Genomic DNA, 19,194 nt, shown 5'->3' with positions numbered 1-19,194 from the left:
TACTGCTCTTTCATTGCTTCCCTCAGACAGGCTTTCCTGTCATTGAAAGATCACTACCAGGATCTCTGCAGTACAGCTCGCGGAATGTTGCGTGTGCCTAGAGGGTGGAGAGACAGACTCCATACTTAAGTCTGTCCAAGCCAGAGCATCAACAGAAAGCAGGCTAGTTGTTGCTTGACTTTGATGTTGGATGCTTGAAGCTTATTGTCGATAAGTTTCTCTGAATTTAGCACATATTTAAAAAATGTGAACATTCTATCACTTAATGATGTTAAATGTAACATAATATGTTAATTTTTAGAAAAGAAAAAAATATATTTTCAACTTTGATGATTTTGATGCCGTGAAGTCCCATCTGATTACTAGTGTGATCTGTATTTTTTTGTTCAGAATATACATATAACTATGAAATTGCACCTAAATACGTGATCTAGTTAACTGAGGCATAATAAACTTGGTATTATCAATATGTTTTTATAACAAATTGTCACAGTGAGTCTAGGTATTTTGGTACTTGGGGAATAAAAAAAAATATTATCGTTTGGTTGTAAAAGCAGACAGATTCACTTCCTATTCTTCTTTTTCTAAAATGAGATTGTTCTCATGCTACCAAAACTGGAATTTAAATACAAAATTATAAAAATAGAACAATATACATCCCGTCTTTCTCATAATATCATATTTTAGTAAACAACATAGTCTTCAAAATGGAACAGGTTCTGTTTTGTTAATGTGAGAAAGAAAAGCTATACATTGTTTTAAAAACAATAAAAACCTCAATATGTCATCAGCAACTAATGGAAACTAACACTGACCATGATCAAAACCTATTGACGTTTCATTTCTTAGATGCAAGAGAAGATGTGGCAGCGGCAGTTCGGAGCTTATGCACTAGTTCCATCATTCCTAAGTAACTTCTCTTCTTTACTCCTAGTGCTTTGCTTTTCCAGGGAGGGTCTCTGTATGTAACCCTGGCTGTTCTGAAACTTCCTATCTATAATGGACTAGTCTCAAACTCAGAGATCCTCCTAACTCTGCCTCCCAAGTTTGCCATGATGCCTTCCTAGCATCTGTTTCTTCTATTTGCTCTACCATGCTTACTAATGCCCTTTGAAACTAGAATAGCAATTCTGTGGGAAAAGAGGAAGTGCAAGCAGCACCTGCTATGTCTTTTTGTTTCTGAACTTTTTCCTCAACCCTCCCATGCAAGCTTTCCCCAGATACATCCTGTATTAATTACTTTTCTGTTCCTGTGATAAAGCACCATGACCAAGGCAATTCATAGAAGAGGATGCATATTTTGGCTTATGGTTCCAGAAGGGCAGAGTCCCATCTTTACAGGGAGAAATAGCAGCAAATGACAGGTATGGCAGTGCAAGGAAGAAGCTGAGAGAGTACCTTTGGCCTCATTCATAAAGCAGAGAGAATGAACTGCTAGTAGGGTGGGGCTATGAACACTCAAATCCCACCTCCAGTACATATCTCATTCAAGAAGGCTTCCCAAGCCTTCCAAAACAGTACCAGCAACTGAGGACGCAGTGTTCAAATGCCTGAGCCCATGGAGGATATTTCTAATTCAAACCACTAACATACCCCAAGCAACTTCCAATTTATCTCATTGATGCAGTGCCCAGCTGCATGTAGCTGCAAGAGAGCCTAGAATCCTAAGCTGTTAGCTTTGCAAGGTAATAGGAAGGAAGTGTATAACATTTACAGTTTCTATAGCAGAAGACAGAAAAAGATTAAATGGCAAAGAATACATAAGCAGCATCTACTAGGGCATGTTTCCAGACTTTATCTGATGTCCAGTTGGATTCTAACAGTTGAAAATAAAATTGTAAGACACAAAGGAACTGACACATATTTTTAGAGTTCATTTCACAGAGGATCTTTTGGAAGGATAAATGTCATTATCTAGAAAGACAGGTTGATATTAAAATATTGATTTGAACATGCCCACTGGCTTTTTCAGAGACAAAGAAAGGGAGTTTATTGAGACTCTTAAATATAAATAAGATGAAAAATAGGATTTCTCTTTAAACAGCCATTTTATACAATCCTTTTATGAATATGGTGTCAGCAAAGGAGTGTGCTGATTAGACGTGGATTTTGGGTGAAGATTTAGTTAAATGAGCACTAGTATCACTACTCAAATGAGTATTCATAACCACTACTTGTTTTATTCTAGAGCAGCAACAAAATGGCAGAGACGGCAGCTGCCACATCATATACACACACACTCCTTCCTACACAAACCATGCTTTGTACATCAGATGCAGCATAAATACCATGGCATGTGGCAGTTGCTATGGCAATGAGCTTTTTTTTTAATGAAGAGCAGATGGAATCGGCATATAAAACTTGCATAAGTTGTTAGTAATCTGTGAGTTACTGCAGACTAGTTGCTGAAGGAAACTTTAAAATTCTAGCTTTTCTAATTCTTCATATAATGAGTTCAGCTCCTTCTTTTCTCTTCGCCTAGTTCAGTTAATCTTGGTATTCAAATGGCAGTGGAAAATTCTTAATTGTTTTTCCTGTACCAAAGAACTTGTGTATAATTGTAAATTGTATAATTGTATATTCTAGTCTTTGCTTTTCCAAATAAACTCTGTCTTCCACTGAATAAATATGTGCTTTCAATGGACATACATTAAACTCATTTTTGTAAAAAATTCAACTTATACACTATATAGTACATGATGATATGAAATATATTTCTAATTCACAGAGTGTACATATAATTTTGAGAAAAGTACATAGTTTCATATGATATACAATTGCATAGGCTATAGGATGAGTATTTTGCATTAGTTTTTGTGTTAGCTAATTATCCAGTGTGGGTAGGCTTTATTTTATATCACAATCATCTATATGTCTTAACTTCTGTATGTATATTGCAAAAGAAAGGGGGAAATTCACTAAAACTCAACAAATTATTTGTTGTTATAATTTCCTGGACAATCATTTTAATATCATAACTAATTTTCTATATCTGTTTGTGAAGTTAAAATAACAAAGGTGTTTTAAACAAAATATCATCAGCTACTTTGTGTACTGAGCATAAGGCTTCACAGAAAGGCACCTGTGTGGGCTAGGCAAGAGAACCACATTCAGGGATAAAAGAATCATGAAGGAATAAAACAAATTTAAATAATTCTCAAATAGGGAATAGAGATTTGGGGTCATCCGAATGGAGGAAGCCATTTAGGATGCAGGCAGGAAGTACCATATTTGGCAATGGTTCTCCTTCGTTATCATTTGGCACTATTGTTTAATGCAAATATTTGAGCTTCTCTCTCCACGTTTGTGGTCCTTCTCTTTTCTGGCCTCTTGGTCTTTCCCAGCAAACTCTCTATGACAGATTGGAAAAAGTCTATGGAAAATGAATCACATAGACAGAAAATAAAATAAAATTAAACCTGTTTTATTTATTTCATGGGCTTACTCTTGAAAATATACCCACAAACTGAGTCAGGCTTGCAGCTTGAATTTGTACTGTTGATTTGTGCAAGGACAAAAGTAAATAGAGAGGCTCATGACTGGCAGGTCTCTTGATCGTCTCTTCATGTGAGAACACTGCACTGTTGGCTGCCTCATTTAGTTGTGTGGTGGCCTGTGCCTCGACTTCAGCCAGCAATAAGTGTCATGGTGTGATACTGCAGAACGTTTCAACTGACTTCTGATATGTGTTTCATGAATGACATACATCTCTCCTATTGCTTAGGCACTCTCAGACATGTTTCCTGGTGAATGCTGATGTGAAGATCTCCAGGAGGACTAGAGTTTAGAAGATTCATTATAGCCTCTTTGCTTCTTGCACAGTCTGATGGTCCGCTGCAGGAGCTGGCTCCACAAGCTTCTGTATTCATTCATTCCGTTTATCCTTTCAACATTTATTTATTACAGCATACTATGTGCTAACATGAACTTAGACAGTGTAACATGGTGAGCCGCTGATGCTTTTCTTCTGCAGGGACTGTCGGAAAATAAAAATGGACAGACTTATTTTAGGCGAATATATATATGTGGAGAATTGGTTGATGTGACAGAAAAAAAAACTGGTAGCAATGATTTTCAGAGTAGTCAAAGGCAACTTTTCTGTAAAAGATCATTAGAAGTGAAAGTGTATAGGTCATTAAATATAACCTAAAATTAAAATGGCAGCCTTTTCCACTGTGAGTCTGGATTGTTTGTATTTTCTGTGTTCTTTAGCATTTTATAATTAAAATATAATCAGTGTACAAAATCCAACATTTTTTAAAACTTGGTTTTGCTGTGTTACCAAGATAGGACTGATTTCATTATCAGTTTGGAACTGATTAACAACTTCCTGAGTTTAAGCATGTGACACAATCATAACATGTTTAAAAATTATTTAATTTTATAGTTAGACAACTATAGCCACCCTGAAATAATCAAATTGCAAAGAAGGAGAGAATAACTTTAAGCACTTCTTTTATTTAGAGATATATTTTGAGTGCAACATGTGCCTATTATCCCTTAGTTATAAAATTAAAAGTATTTAATTAAAAAAAACTTATCAGATAAATGTATGTTATTGTATCTTAGTACCCAAGAGACCAATATACACTTTTTCTTGAGTCTTAAGAAAAGTATGGAGTGCCAATTCCTGTGTCTCTCATATCAAGAAACAATGCACACAAATTACAGCAACTATACCATATACATTAAATTAACCCTTTACTCCACAGGAAGCTATGGAGAATGAAGTATCCTTTGACTTCCAGAGAGTTACATGTATTGTTATATTTCCAATTCATTATAAGAATAATTGTGGACTCTAGTTTTGTCTAGCTAGTGTACTGCTTATAATTGCAAAATAGCTTTTAAACAATTGCTCCAAAGGCTCAGCTTTGTGAGATATTAATGACTATTCAACCTTTTGCAAGACACTTAATGCGGAGGGACGTGAGAGATTTATAATTAAAACAATCTTCTCAATGAATTGTTTGCTCAGAAAACAAAGAACTCGCCTTTACCTTGGCACTGGTGATTGACAACTAATTGACAGCATGGTTGACAGTGCATTTGTCTAAAGCCCAGTACTTACCAGAGACAGGATTTAAATCCATGATGTTTTCACAGGCCTTGTAATATTATTAACCATAGCTCACTAGCGAAATTCAACATATGATTGAACACTCTATTCATCTTCGCATCATTAGAGTGTTAATCAGCGAAATGGAGAGGCTTGTATTGTTTCATGTTATGATTATTCTCTTTATGTTTCCATAAATGGTGCTGGATGAACAAACATGGAAATAGAACTCACATTTAAAAAAAGAAATTTAATGGTTAAATCCAAGAATAGTACTGGAGATGTTTTCCCAAGACAATTCTTACCAAATGAAAGTGGACTAATCATCATGAGTAAAAGTGTGCTATTGTGCTCTTATTTACATGCAGATATGATGGATCCTAAAACATTTCTCCAAGTTGTGATTTCTTTTCTCCCGTGGCTAGGTTGTGCTTTTTCTAACATTTAAGTTTATTTGGCAGGTAGTAATCATCTGAGCTGATCCTTTAAAAACTGAAATGCAAGTTGATTAGATTTTTGAGGTCCTTATCAGTAAGATAAAGTCTTACCCGACACTCTTGTCAGCCCAGGAACCTGTTCCACGTTATAAGCTCTGCCCTGCCACTTGGTACCACAGTGGGTAGTGGGTTAGATGTTTTCTAAACCAGTTCTATTACCGACAAAATATTTGAACTCATAATACTTACTCTGATATTTGATTATCACTAAGAGTCCCCCAAACTCACAAGGAGGTATTTGAAGTGAGGGTATATATTTGTTGTTGTGGATACTTTTGAAGCTATTTTTGTGAACAAGGGTAAACACTTATGGCACAAGATTGATCTTGACCAGAGCTGTGCCTCCCAGAGCTGATTAGAAGGAATTACTGACTGAGAAAAGTTTTTTTTAATCTCCACGTGTAGGAGTGGCTCATGTGCACCTGACTCTAAAGCATGCTCGCGCGCATGCTCGCGCGCGCACACACACACACACACACCACACACACACACCTACACACATACACACACCATACACACACATACACCACACACACATACACCACACACACATACACACACACCACACACACACATTACACACATACACACACCATACACACACACACATACACTACACACACACACATACACACCACACAAACACATAAACACATACACACATACATTCACACTACACACTTATGCATACTACACATACATTCAATATTAAATACCAAACTTTTAGCAACTTCAGCAACATAGCAGTTCTACCTTATCTCTGTAGGTTTGAAATCAGAACTATACTAAAGAAAATCATAACCTCAGCTTTAAGGTTAAAGAAAAATCATTTTCTAATTTTAAAATAAAAGCATCCTGAGCACAGGATATCACTTAATTTAGAAATTATCACAGTTAATTATTATTTATATAGAAAGGACCAGAAGCAATGCTGCTCACTTCATATGAACATTCTACAGTTTGTTTATTTCCAGGTAGACTCGCATCATTCCAGTCCACTCTCTTCAGCATAGTCTCAGTTGGGATGTCTGGCCTGTGGAAGTTTGACTTCATTAGTGGATATGTACATTCATTTTATTTACAATTTACATTTTATTTGAAGTTAATATTGTAGCAGATTTGGTCTTTACAGGGTTATATTGACATCTATGCCATATAGCTATAAACCCCCTCAATAGCCATTTCTATTGTTAATAATGAGTACCACATTTCTAAGGAAGTACCCACTTGTTTATACTCTTATAATGAAGCAAATTCTGAAAAGATTTTAAAATAATAACTCATAGGAAAGAGTGCAGTCTTCACTGAATCATAAGACTGTTTTGTATACATACATTATAGTACTATCTTCAACTTACTGCACTTTTTATGTGAAAAATACCAGTGCTGTTTTAAATTTGTAGACGTCATTAACAGAATCGAGTTTCTTGAGTGGGTGGAAGTGTAAATACTTATGTTGCAGGACAAGGTTCAGCCTCCATGACTTTCACACACATCATACTGCCCTCTTCATTACAGTTTCTGTTATGGAAACGACAAGCATTACTCGGCCATTCAAAAAGTAATTTTCAGATGAGTTCCAACCGAGAGACGTTATGAGTTAACTTTCTATCAATCAACCTAGGTATCTTCTTGTGTCCTTGTTTAAGGAAGAAAGATAATTGGTGAATACAGAGATCTGCCTGAAAATGATTTTGGCTCAGATACTTAGGAATATCAAGGAAAAAAATAGCCAGCCATAGTTACCCATTCCTCTATTGAATGAGTCCTGTATTTTAAATGGGCATTACCCTCTTTTTGTTTGAAAGGAAACATATTTAATCATATTTTAAATTACGTTCATGGTCAATACTGACCCTGGCAGTAACATTTATCATATTTTTTCCTGTTTTATGTGCATAATTTATTTCTGAAAAGCTTAGCAGAAAAATTTCAAATTCTAGAAATTTATTTCAAAAGAAAATATTCATTAATTCTAGAGTCCAAGGTCCTGTTAGCTTATGCTACTGACACAAAAGGATTCTATTAAAGGGACGAAACTAATTTAATATAAAAAAATTAGCTCTCATAACACAACCTTGTAAACCACATTTCTTTGGTTACTGCTTCATAATAACTGCTGTCTTTCTTTATTCTTGAGTTATTCAGTTTAAGTTTTTATGTTTTTGTTTCAGGCCACAGTGCACTGGTAGAGGGCACAGGACAACTTGAGAGAGTCAGTTCTGTCCTTTCAGTTAGTTCCAGGAAGCAAATGCAGATCGACAGGCTTGACAGCAAGTACCTTTGCTGACTGAGACCATTCAAATGCTTCATCATTACACTTAATAGCTACTTTATGCTCATATGTGTAAAATACATTTGAAAGAATAGTATAAATACAATAAGATAGTCAATGTTATTGCATATCAATTTCTAGCACACAAATACAGATAATGAAACAGATATGGTCAAAACTAAAAATAAATTAAAGAACACACATGACTTTACTCCATATGATGGGATTTATTTTAAGGAATAGTGTCACAATAGTGGGGCCTGGCGTATCTCAAATTCGTAGATCATAGTCCAGAGATTCAGCCAGGCATTGATGCAGTCTTTAGGTACAATTTCTTCTGTGAGACATTCCAGTGCATCATCTTACGGCTTTCCTCTGATTTGATGTGGACAGATTATATCCCTGAGGTTCATCTCCTTTACCTAAAATCAATTAATTGCAGATTGAATTCATTCATAAAATACCTACTCAGTAATGCTTAAGTTAATATTCAATTGAGTAACTGGGCACTATATTATAGACCTTCACACATAAAAATTACAGTCATAATCATACTGTCTCAACATAATCTGTCATTCATGTTGGCCTTTATTGCCAACTAAGGCAGAATTTATCAAACCTGCAAAGTACTTGTAAAGTTGTTCAGTGTTTTCATTATGTATAGTCCATTATTAAGGGATGGAGATTTGTGTTATCATTTAAAATATTTCTTTTATTTCTTTAATTTTTAGAATAGCTTATCTACAAAAATTATTTAAATGTAGAAGAGACTATTGAGCTCCTTAAAATTAATTTGTCACAGCATTTACCTATAAGAGTATGGGCTCTTGGACATTTAATTCATACTTCTTATTGACATCAAATTTTATGTTATTTATTTTACTCATTCAAATTGTCATAGCTGTGGCCATTGGGAACTCTCTCAGTTGTCTCTTGCATTCCATTTCACAACTCCATCAATTTAACATGTTGCCTGTTAGAACTTCTTTATACATTGGTATTGCACATGTTCTAGGCTCATCATCTCTATCTATATCTTACTGTCGCACTAGAACCACACATCTCTCTCTTGCTACAAGCCTGTGCATATATTTATGCATGGATTGATTTAGCTTTCATGATTTGCATATGTATACATTTTACAACGATGAGAAACTTGTCTTCCATCACCTACTGTCCATTAGTGAGATATTTCATTTCCAGTACACATACATACCATCAGAATTATTAATTGATGCCATTGTTTGAAATAACTATAGAGTAGTGTGACTTTGAATAGCTCGCCTAGCTTTAATTTTGTACATTTCATTATTTTTCATATTTGCTCCCAAGCTCATCAGTGAGATGACTTTACATTTGTAATACAACTCAGTTCTCTTGTAACTGTCTGCTTTCCCTCTGGGATAATCTGTTCCTAAAGTGTTTTTGTTCTTTTCACTTCTACTGTAAAGCTTATGGGTTTTTGACAAATACATAGTGCCATGTGTCCACATTAACACATTAAATAGATTCATTGCACAGTTCTAACAAACTGTCCTACATTCTACTTGACCTATCTTCTCTACATTCCTTCTGTCAGTGACATTTTCCAGAGTACATTTAAAAAGTTATTTTTATTTATTATTTTAATGAAGTTCACATGAAGACAATGCTTCTTGATAATATCCACTACCTCACTTCTCATACAATTTCTTCTGTTTATTTAACTGGAGTTTGTGGTGGACTATTTTACTATGTAAATATGTGTTACATTTGTTTATATTGTATTTGTTTAATTATGTCAAACGTGTTGTATTTGTTTCATCTTGCCTGCCTAAGGCACCTGATTGGTCTTTAATAAAGAGCTGAACGGCCAATAGATAGGCAGAAAAAGAATAGGTGGGCTGGCGCACAGAGAGTATAAATAGAAGGAGAAATCTAGCCTCAAGAGAAAAGAAGAGAAGAAGCAGAAGAAAATGAGGGAGAAGTAGAGGGACACACCCCTGTCAAGAAGGCAGGCAGACCCCAGCAAGCCAGACACAAGAAGCTATGAAAGTAAGATAAACAGAATGAAAGAAAAGTAAAAAATCCGAAGGCAAATGGTAGACAAAGAGAAACAAGTTAATTTAAGTTAAAAAGAGCTAGCCAGAAATGAGCCTAAGATAGGCCAAGCTCTCAAAACACTTAAGAAGTCTCTGTGCCAAGATTTGGGAGCTGATCGGTGGCCTAAAGGAAAAAACCTGGTACAGAAGTTGTATAGCATGCATCTACTTTAGATTAGATTATGTAAAGTACTAAGCATGATTCATCAGTTTTAAAACATACATTTTCCTACTTATCATCTATTAAATTTTGGTGAAACATAACAAATAGTTTCATACCATCACTCTGACTTGGCACAGTTCTTGTCACTCCTGCAGAAATTTGTTCATAGTTCTTTGTTATGGTGACTTTGGTTAAGTATATCCATTGGTGTGCCTACCTGTATTGCAAATAAATGTCATGCCAAATTCAAAAGTTATATAATAATCCACCCATTAATTAAACACATATTGTATATTAAAATTAACAATTAAAGAAGAGGGGTGTGGTGGTGTGAATAGGCGTGGCCTCCATAGTCTCACGTGTTTGAATGCTGGGCCCATAGGGACTGGCACTATTAGGAAGTGTGGACTTGTTGAAACAGGTGTGGTCTTGTTTGAAAAGGTGAGGCAAGCCTTGAGGTTTTATATGCTCAAGCTATGCTCAGTGTGGTACAGTATCTCCCTGCTACCTGCATATCAAGATGTAGGACTCTCCACCCCTCCTCCATCGCCATGTCCGCCTGCATGCCACTTGCCACTATGATAATGAACTAAACCTCTGAAACTGTAAGCCAACCCCAATTAAGTGTTTTCTTTTATAAGAGTTGCCATGATCATGGTGTCTCTTCTCAGCAATAGAAAGCCCAACTAAGACAAAGGGCATAAATTTATCATTAATACAGAACTACTTCTCATTAGAAGAATGATTATAATTATTTAACTTATTTTTCTAACAATAGTGAAACAGCATGCTTTCTATGATCAAAGACAAAAAAATCCTAAAGTATAGAATGAACTTTATTACTTATAATATAGAAATATGTGAACAAACATACCTTATCTGGCCCAATTATTACTTAATATATAGAAATATGTGAATGAACATACCCTATCAGGCTCAATAGAATGAAATTAAAAGCACGAGAAGCTGCTAAAAATCTTGGTGTACAGAACTCCAAACAAAACAGGAGGCTAGTGTGATGGATGGTCACTGAGGACTGTCATTGAAGCATTAAATTACCATTTAATGGCAGTCTCTGACTAGCTTACTAACAGGAGATAATATAATGGTGTGTTTTAACATCCTTGAAATCTTACATTTAATACCACGTGCATTCATGCTGTATTGTCTTAGTGTTGCATGGTCTATGGACTCAGGACTTTTTAAACCACTCTGTCTTCCAACAAGTTTGATGCCACTAATTTGTATATTATGCCACATAGGAAAAAAAATGTGTAGCTTGTCAAGGCTCATAAAGCTAGTAATTTAAGTTCATGACCTGAGTCTGAGCCCAGAGCCCATGCTCCCTACGTCAGCTTCCTCAGTACAGCATCATTCTTTCTTCCACTGAGAATCATTGGGAAGCTTGAAGTCAGCCTGAGTTTTCACTCGTTTTACTGATTAAAAAATTGTTTACTTCCTAAATTATGTTTCAATACTGTCTACAATCCTTTTCTAGTACAGCATGCACTGAAAAGGTTAATGTTTTTCAAATGGTGAAGATAGGGAAAGATGCTCAATGGCACAAGAAATTTGGGGTAATAGACTAGAATTTAAGGGTGTTTTAGGGGAAAACAATGGAATGAAGATACTCAGAAAAAGGACAATTGTAGATGCCATTGAGAATCAATTCATTTTTGAGTAGGTAGTAATATGTATGTGCTCCATTATCACTGACAATCAATACTGTTTATAAAAACAAATTAGTATTAGATTTGTGTGGAAAGATTAAAAGCTTTTTCATCTTTATTCTCTGTAGTGTGTGTGTGTGTGTGTGTGTGTGTGTGTGTGTGTGTGTACATATGTGCAGGCACACATCCAATGTGTTTGTTGTATGCATGAATATGGCAAGGTGTTCAGTTAGAGCTCAGAGATAAACTTGAGGCAGTCTCTTTTCTCCTTCACTATGTGGGTTCTGGTGATGGAATTTTAGTTGTCAGGCTTGGCAGCAAATGATTTAATTGCTGAGCTCTCTGGCTAGCTCAGCAGGCATTGCCCACATTGGCATTAAATTCCATTCCGGGTTCTCCTGCTCCTACTTCCTCAGCATATCCTACCAGTATGAGCCACTAAGTCCTCTCTGTGATGTGCTTTAAGTAGATAAACTTTTGGTAATGGAAATTTCATTCCGAGCAATGATGTAGTTAGACAATATGAAGCTCAAAGATTTTGCAATTAATCATATTAATAATAGAGTTGAAATTCATAAACTCTCTCATAACATAAAAACAAATGGGGAAGGATTAGTAAATAACAATAAGGAGTTAGGATAACTTGAAAGACAGAGAATATAGTGCTCAATACATTTCGAAAAAGGGAAGAAATTCAAATAAAAAAAGAAATAACACAGGACACTGATGGAATTCTAAGTGATACAAATGAGAAAGAACTGACCCAGAGGAATGCTGATTATTTTTCAGCAGCTATAAAATTTCAGTTTAATCAGTCAAACTTGTTAACTTGAAAGAATGGTGGAATCACCAACACCTCACTATTGTGGGCAAAACACATGGGTGTTTTATATTTGTGTAATTAATGTAAAGATCTCTTCTTTGTATAATACTGTATTCTCTTTTTATTGTTTGAGAATTTCATACATGCTTATTATTCAGAAATAGATCACCAATTTTCTTCTCCCAACACTGTTTCATGGAAAACTAAAATGTGACCAAAACTGTAAAATAAGTATTTTATCTATTGGAATGGAATTATATAACAAGAATACTAACAAGGTTTAAACAATTGCATGGAAAAGTAAAGTGACACTTGTGTAGGTGGCTGAAAGAAAAATGAACTCAGATCGGCATGGCCCCAACATCGGCACGTGTCTTGGACCCCAGCATGGCCACAGCCCATGCTGATCAGGGAGGTCTGCACTGCTATCCGAGCCCATGGTGACATCCAGGCTTAAGCTGCGGCTTCTGGCCATGCCTGGGTCCAGATTCCTGCTGTAGCTAGGGTCTGTGTCGATGTCCATTGCCCATCTTACCGAGGAGGGGCATGTGAACCACGCGTTGAACCTTATGTTGAAGGACAAGGGCAGTGCTGAGCTTCCCTCCGCTCCTCACTGGCCTGGGGAAAGCCACGCCCATCCCATCACGGACCATCAAATTACACACCCCTGATGACCCTGGCATGGCAGAGCTGCTCTGCTCTTGTACTTGGGAGAGCTGGTTCTGCCCTCCCCCGAGGGGTGGGGGTGGCCCCAGCAGCCTGGAACTACCTGCCTAACCGCTCAGCTACCATCCAGGCTACACCCAGGGCTTTGCATCGGCGCTCCCCAACATCTACCACCTCACCTGGGACCTGCTGAAGCACGTGAAGGGACTGGTCCTGTGGAACTATAGCCACATCATCTCCATGACTTGGGGCAGCTGTGGGATATCCAAGAGGAGTTTTGGTGAAGGTCCAGTATCGATGGTATACCAGAAGCTAGAGGTTTTAAACCTGACCAATGTACATCACACAATGAACAAACAGCAAATGAAGCTGTTTGGACACAGCATCTCACAATGTCACTAAGATGAATGAAGAGGGATGGGGCGGGGGGATGGAAGAGTGAAGTATTTTTGCTGCTGTTTGATTTTTTGGTTTTTAATTAATATTCTTATTCATATTATTTATGTATTTATTTTTATTATTTCTTATTAAGGTTTCCTTTGGAGAGGTGTTGCTACAAGGGAAGGGAAAATGTGGAGGGACTGGGAAATGAGTGGGACTGGGGTACATGATGTGAAATTCCCAAAGAATCAATAAAGCATTCTGTTAAAAAATGAACTTTAGAAGGTAAACTTTATGCCTGAAAAAAAGTTAAAAATTGTATTAGATTAATATGTCTAGTAATGCCAGATGAAATTTGTAAAAGAAACAAATTGAAAATCTACAAATTTGTCTTTCTGGGTCTGGGTTTCTTCACTTAGGATGATTCTTTCTAGTTCCATCTTTTTGCCTACAAATTTCATGATGTCATTTTTTTTTTACTACTGAGTAATACTCCATTGTGTATATGTACCATATTTTCTCTATCCATTCTTTGGTTGAGGGACATCTAGGTTTTTTCCAGGTTCTAGCCATTATGAGTAATGCTGCTATGAACATGGTTGAGCAAATGACCTTGTGGTATGATTGAGTGTCTTTTGGGAATATGCCCAATAGGGATATTGCTGGGTCTTGAGATAGGTTGATTCCCAATTTTCTGATAAACCACCATACTGATTTCCAGAGTGGTTGTAAAAGTTTGCACTCCCACCAGTAATGGAGGAGTGTTCCCTTTACTCCACACCCTCTCCAAGGTAAGCTGTCACCAGTGGTTTTGATCTTAGTCATTCTGACAGGTGTAAGATATAATCTCAGTGTCGTTTTGATTTGTATTTCCTTGATGGCTAAGGATGTTGAGCAATTCCTTAAATGTATTTTGGCCATTTGAGATTCTTCTCTTTAGAATTCTGACTGAACCAGACCCCCTGAATGTGGGTGACAGTTATGTGGCTAGATCCGTTTGGGGAGCCCCTGGCAGTGGACCAGGACTTATCCAGGGTGTACAAAATGGCTTTTTGGAACACATTCCCTAGTGTAGGATACCTTGCTCAGCCTTGGCATGGGGGGGGCAGCTTGATCCTGCCTCAGCTTAGTATGCCAGACTTTGTTGACTCCCCAAGGGAGACTTTACCATCTCTGAGGAGTGGATAGAGGGTGAAATGGAGGGAGGTGGGGGGCAGGAGAAGGGGATGGAGGGGGAACTTGGATTGGTATATAAAATAGAAAAAAAAAACCCTTTTTTTAAATAAAAAAATCTACAAATTTTAGTACATTCACCCTTCTCTGTTAAAAACAACTGTTATTCAAGTCTAGTGACTTGAATTGTAACCTGTACAATTGGTTTGGTAGTAAATTGGTTTGCAGGTGATCAAAATATAAGACTGAACACAAACTATTAAAAGTATAAATACTTGAGAGAAATTTCTGAGTGACATGGGGAATATAACTTATTACCACACACACATCACTAATAATTGATGAAGAATACCTGAATCTGAGAGGGAATCTCATGATAGCCTAGATAACAGATGGATGATAGGCAGTACATGATAGATGATGGATAAAACAGCCTTTATTTTGTCAATTGGTCGATGCAATAATGAAGACTGAGAACTTATACAATGTGCTCCTTGAAAAATAGAGAGCCAAGAAAGCCAATTGTATGATTCAAGTGTGAAGACCTCAAGATCAGATACCTGATATTCAGGGTCAAAGTAGACAACTGTCTCAACAATCATGAGAGTGAGAATCCAGATTTCCTTCATCATTGGTTCTATTTGAGCCCTCCTCAGTGGATGGTATGATGATCATTCACACTGGTGAAAGTGTTTATTCCTTAATTATCTTACTGATTCAAATATCAATCTCTTCCATAAACATTTCATAGACATACATAGAATTAATATTTTACTAGTTATCTGGGTATCTCTTAGCCCAGTCAATGTTGGGATAATCTTTTTGTATACTGTGTGAAAATGTGCCTCTGTTCTATCTTACCTGCCTAAGGCACCTTCTAATTAGTTTAATAAAGAGAAATTAGCCAAGAATTAGGGAGGAGAAGATAGGTGGGATCCCTGGTAAGAGATAGGAACTCTGGGAAAGAATCTGAGGCACAGGAGATTCACCAGCCAGATGCAGAGGAAGTCTGGCATATGGTACTGAGAGAGCCAGGTGGCAGAATGTAGATTAATATAAACGAGTTAATTTAAGTTTTAAGAGCTAGTTGGGAACAAGCCTAAGCTAAGGACATGCTTTCATAACTAATAAAAAGTCTCCATGTTAATTCAGGAGCCGGTGATCCAAAGAAAGACCCCATTACAAGTCAAGTTGACATAAAATTAACATCATGTTTCTTGAGTAGAGAACATAGTAAGCTTCATCAATGTTAATGGTAGTATAAACAGATGAGAAATTTTGGGGCAAACTCAGATGAATATTTTCATCTCCAATGTATACTTTGACCTGCTAATTACATTACTAAAATTGTATCCCCAATATGTGTATTCATATATTCACTTAGAGCTGTTCTCCTTTTCCTATATAGTAATAAGATTGTAGACATACACATGGCTTCTGATGGCTTTTCATGTCAGCATACTACTTATGTGACTTTTTCTCACCAGTTGTCAGAGTCAGTACATTTTGTTTCCAGATGGAGCCTTAAAGATCATCCTGCAGTTAAGAGGCCTTCCCTATTACAGGCTATACACCACCCATTTGGCTGTAGGAATTACAGTGGTCTAGAGCAGCGATACACAGGGTGAAATGGTTCTGGGGATAAAGTAGCTGAAAAGATAATGTAATCTTTTGGGTCAAAATATTTTCAAATTATTAAGACCAGCCTTAATAATCTTCTTCCTAGGGACTCAGAAGAGAAGCTGTGAATGGTGAGAATCATTCTCTAGAAATGAATCTAAGTACATCAAGCCCTTTGTCCATCTACTTCATTCCTCTGGGATAAAATCCTGTCTACACAGCTTCAGTTCTGTGCTCGTGCCTAGCCTGATTCCTCTCTACCTTTATCTACAGTCCCCTCTAAGTTCTATCTTATTCTCTCATCTTAATTCAGCCTCATCTAGGTTCTTCTCATGTCATTCTTACCCATCTAGTACTTCTCTATCTGGCTCTGCCTCATCTTCCATCTTATCCTCAAGTTCTCTCCTCAAAATCCTATACGTCTCAAGTCTCAATTCTCCCCAAGTCTCTGAGGTGTTCAGTTATAAACCCAAGCCATAGTGATCCTCTGGCAGAGCAAGGTCATCAGGCTTGAATTCTTACAGGGTCATAAAGGCGGGTAAGAGTTTTCCTCAGTCAGTGACCTTCAGGCTTTCTTTTACAACCCAAAAGGGGAATGGTAAAGGAGGAAGTCAACTGAAAACTAATGATAGCTTAGTATATAAAAAAGGGAATTTTTGTGCTCAATCTATATTGCTAGAAGTGGTTAGGTAAGAAGTTAGGAGTCTATGATGTTAGTAAGGCTGTATAAGAAAGGAGGGTCTCGCAGGGCACTGGTGGTGAATGCCTTTAATCTCAGCACTCGGGAGGCAGAACCAGGCAGATCTCTGTGAGTTCAAGGCCAGCCTGGTTTACAGAGCAAGATCCAGGACAGGCACCAAAACTACACAGAGAAACCCTGTCTCAAAAAAAAACCCCAAAAAACAAAAAACAAACAAACAAAAAAAGGGAGGGTCTCAGCTTAAATTGCACAAGAAATAAAGCTATCCACCTGACCTAGAAGACATGTGTTGTATCAATAAGGGTGTTATTTTAGTTCAGGAGATCGTTTGGCCTTGGATGCTTGATAGGTATTTTAGATAAATACACTGATAGAAGTTCTTGGAATCACATATAGAATATGAGAAAATCATTGTAGGAACCAGCTAATATATATGCAAAAGCTAAAATATCACCAAGACTTCTTAAGCCCTGGTTTCACCTTTGGAAAAGTCTTTAACCTTTCCAAGTAGTAGCTTTTGTGATAGTAGCTGAATTCCATTACATTTTCCTGTGTCTTGCAGCAGAATATAACACTTATGATGTTGTATCAGGTGTATTCCTGTGGTGGATAACAGCATAAAAATGTAATTGCTAGTGAATGTATAAAATCTAAAGTGAAGCCCCATGACTTCAGAATGTTTCTTCTAAATGTGTAAACGTTCATTGGAATTTACAAACTTCCAGGCTGTCCAAATGCTGGAGTGGCTATGTTAATGTAACTGTGCAGGCCTTTTTATTTGTGAGTTCATTATAATACAGTGATTGTTTTTAAAAAATTAGCACAGTTGAACATGATATTGTGTACCTGTTGTTTCAGTGTTTACGAGAGTGAAACAGGAGGATCATGAATTGAGGTCAGTGAGTTCCATGCCAGCCTAGGCTGCATATGCTGTGAGATCCTGTTCAAAGAAAATTAATTAACGTAGTTACATAAACACTACATGTTTCTATATAAGTATACTTGTATGTACAATGGATATGCAAAATTATAGTTGAAAAAGTCTGGATTTATTTTGTAGGTATATATGATAACAATGAGTTATATATTTGTATCAAATAACAGAAAAATTATTTTTGTGTAAATAAACAAACCACCACCACCACCACCAACAACAACAACAACAACAACAAAAGCCATCTATTCCCTAGCACTGATACTGTAAACTTAATCTCTAGATCAGGGTAATAGAAAAATGACAAAGGAACAAATTTTAATATTTCTGAAAGCATTAGCACCACAAAACAAATCACAGAAAACTTCATGGAAAAATTTTATCAGTTAATACAGAGGATTTTCAGCACATAACACTAACAAGCAAATATAAGTTTTTATGTATACACTTACAGAATTAAAAATACATATATGGATGTATATGCTCACACACATACACATGTATATAACAAAATTCACATTAAACTCTTTGGTAATTTTCAATTCAAAGGGGAAACTATTTAATGGGAAGTTTTTAATGAAAATAATTTTATATAGGTATATTATGAACATCTAAACTTAGTAAATGAATCAAATTCATATATAGTTTCAGAAACAGAAATAACTTGTAAAATTAAGCATTTCACATATAAAACACAAAGGTAGTAATTTATATTATTTTGTATGAAGGACAAAAATGAAGCAATTGATGAATTATGCACATGTATAATGTTCTACCATGACAAGGACCTAGAAAAAAATTTTCAAGGCATAGCAAGTATTTATTTTCATTTACAATTCCATGTTACAGTCTGTCATAGCAGGGATCACATTCACAGTCAAAAGCAGAGCGAGATGAATGCATGACTACTCAGTTAGCTTTCTCCTTATTATCCAGTCCAGGAGATGCTGCCAGATAATTAGTTGGTCTGCTCACCTTGGCCACCAAAATCAAGATAATCCCCTACAGACATGCCTTATTTTCAGTAACTGTGAGTAAGCCCAGGGCCTCACACATGATAGGCAAGCTTCCTGTAGGTTGTAGTTGGTGAGGAGTCCTCCACTGCAAAGTGCAAGGCAGTTTTTAGCTACAGGTTGGAACCTGTTTCCCTAC

Source organism: Peromyscus leucopus, chromosome 11 (genome assembly GCF_004664715.2).
Source record: "Peromyscus leucopus breed LL Stock chromosome 11, UCI_PerLeu_2.1, whole genome shotgun sequence".
Classification (NCBI taxonomy): Eukaryota; Metazoa; Chordata; class Mammalia; order Rodentia; family Cricetidae; genus Peromyscus; species Peromyscus leucopus.
The sequence above is the reverse complement of the archived record's forward strand: the minus strand, read 5'-3'. Positions refer to the sequence as shown.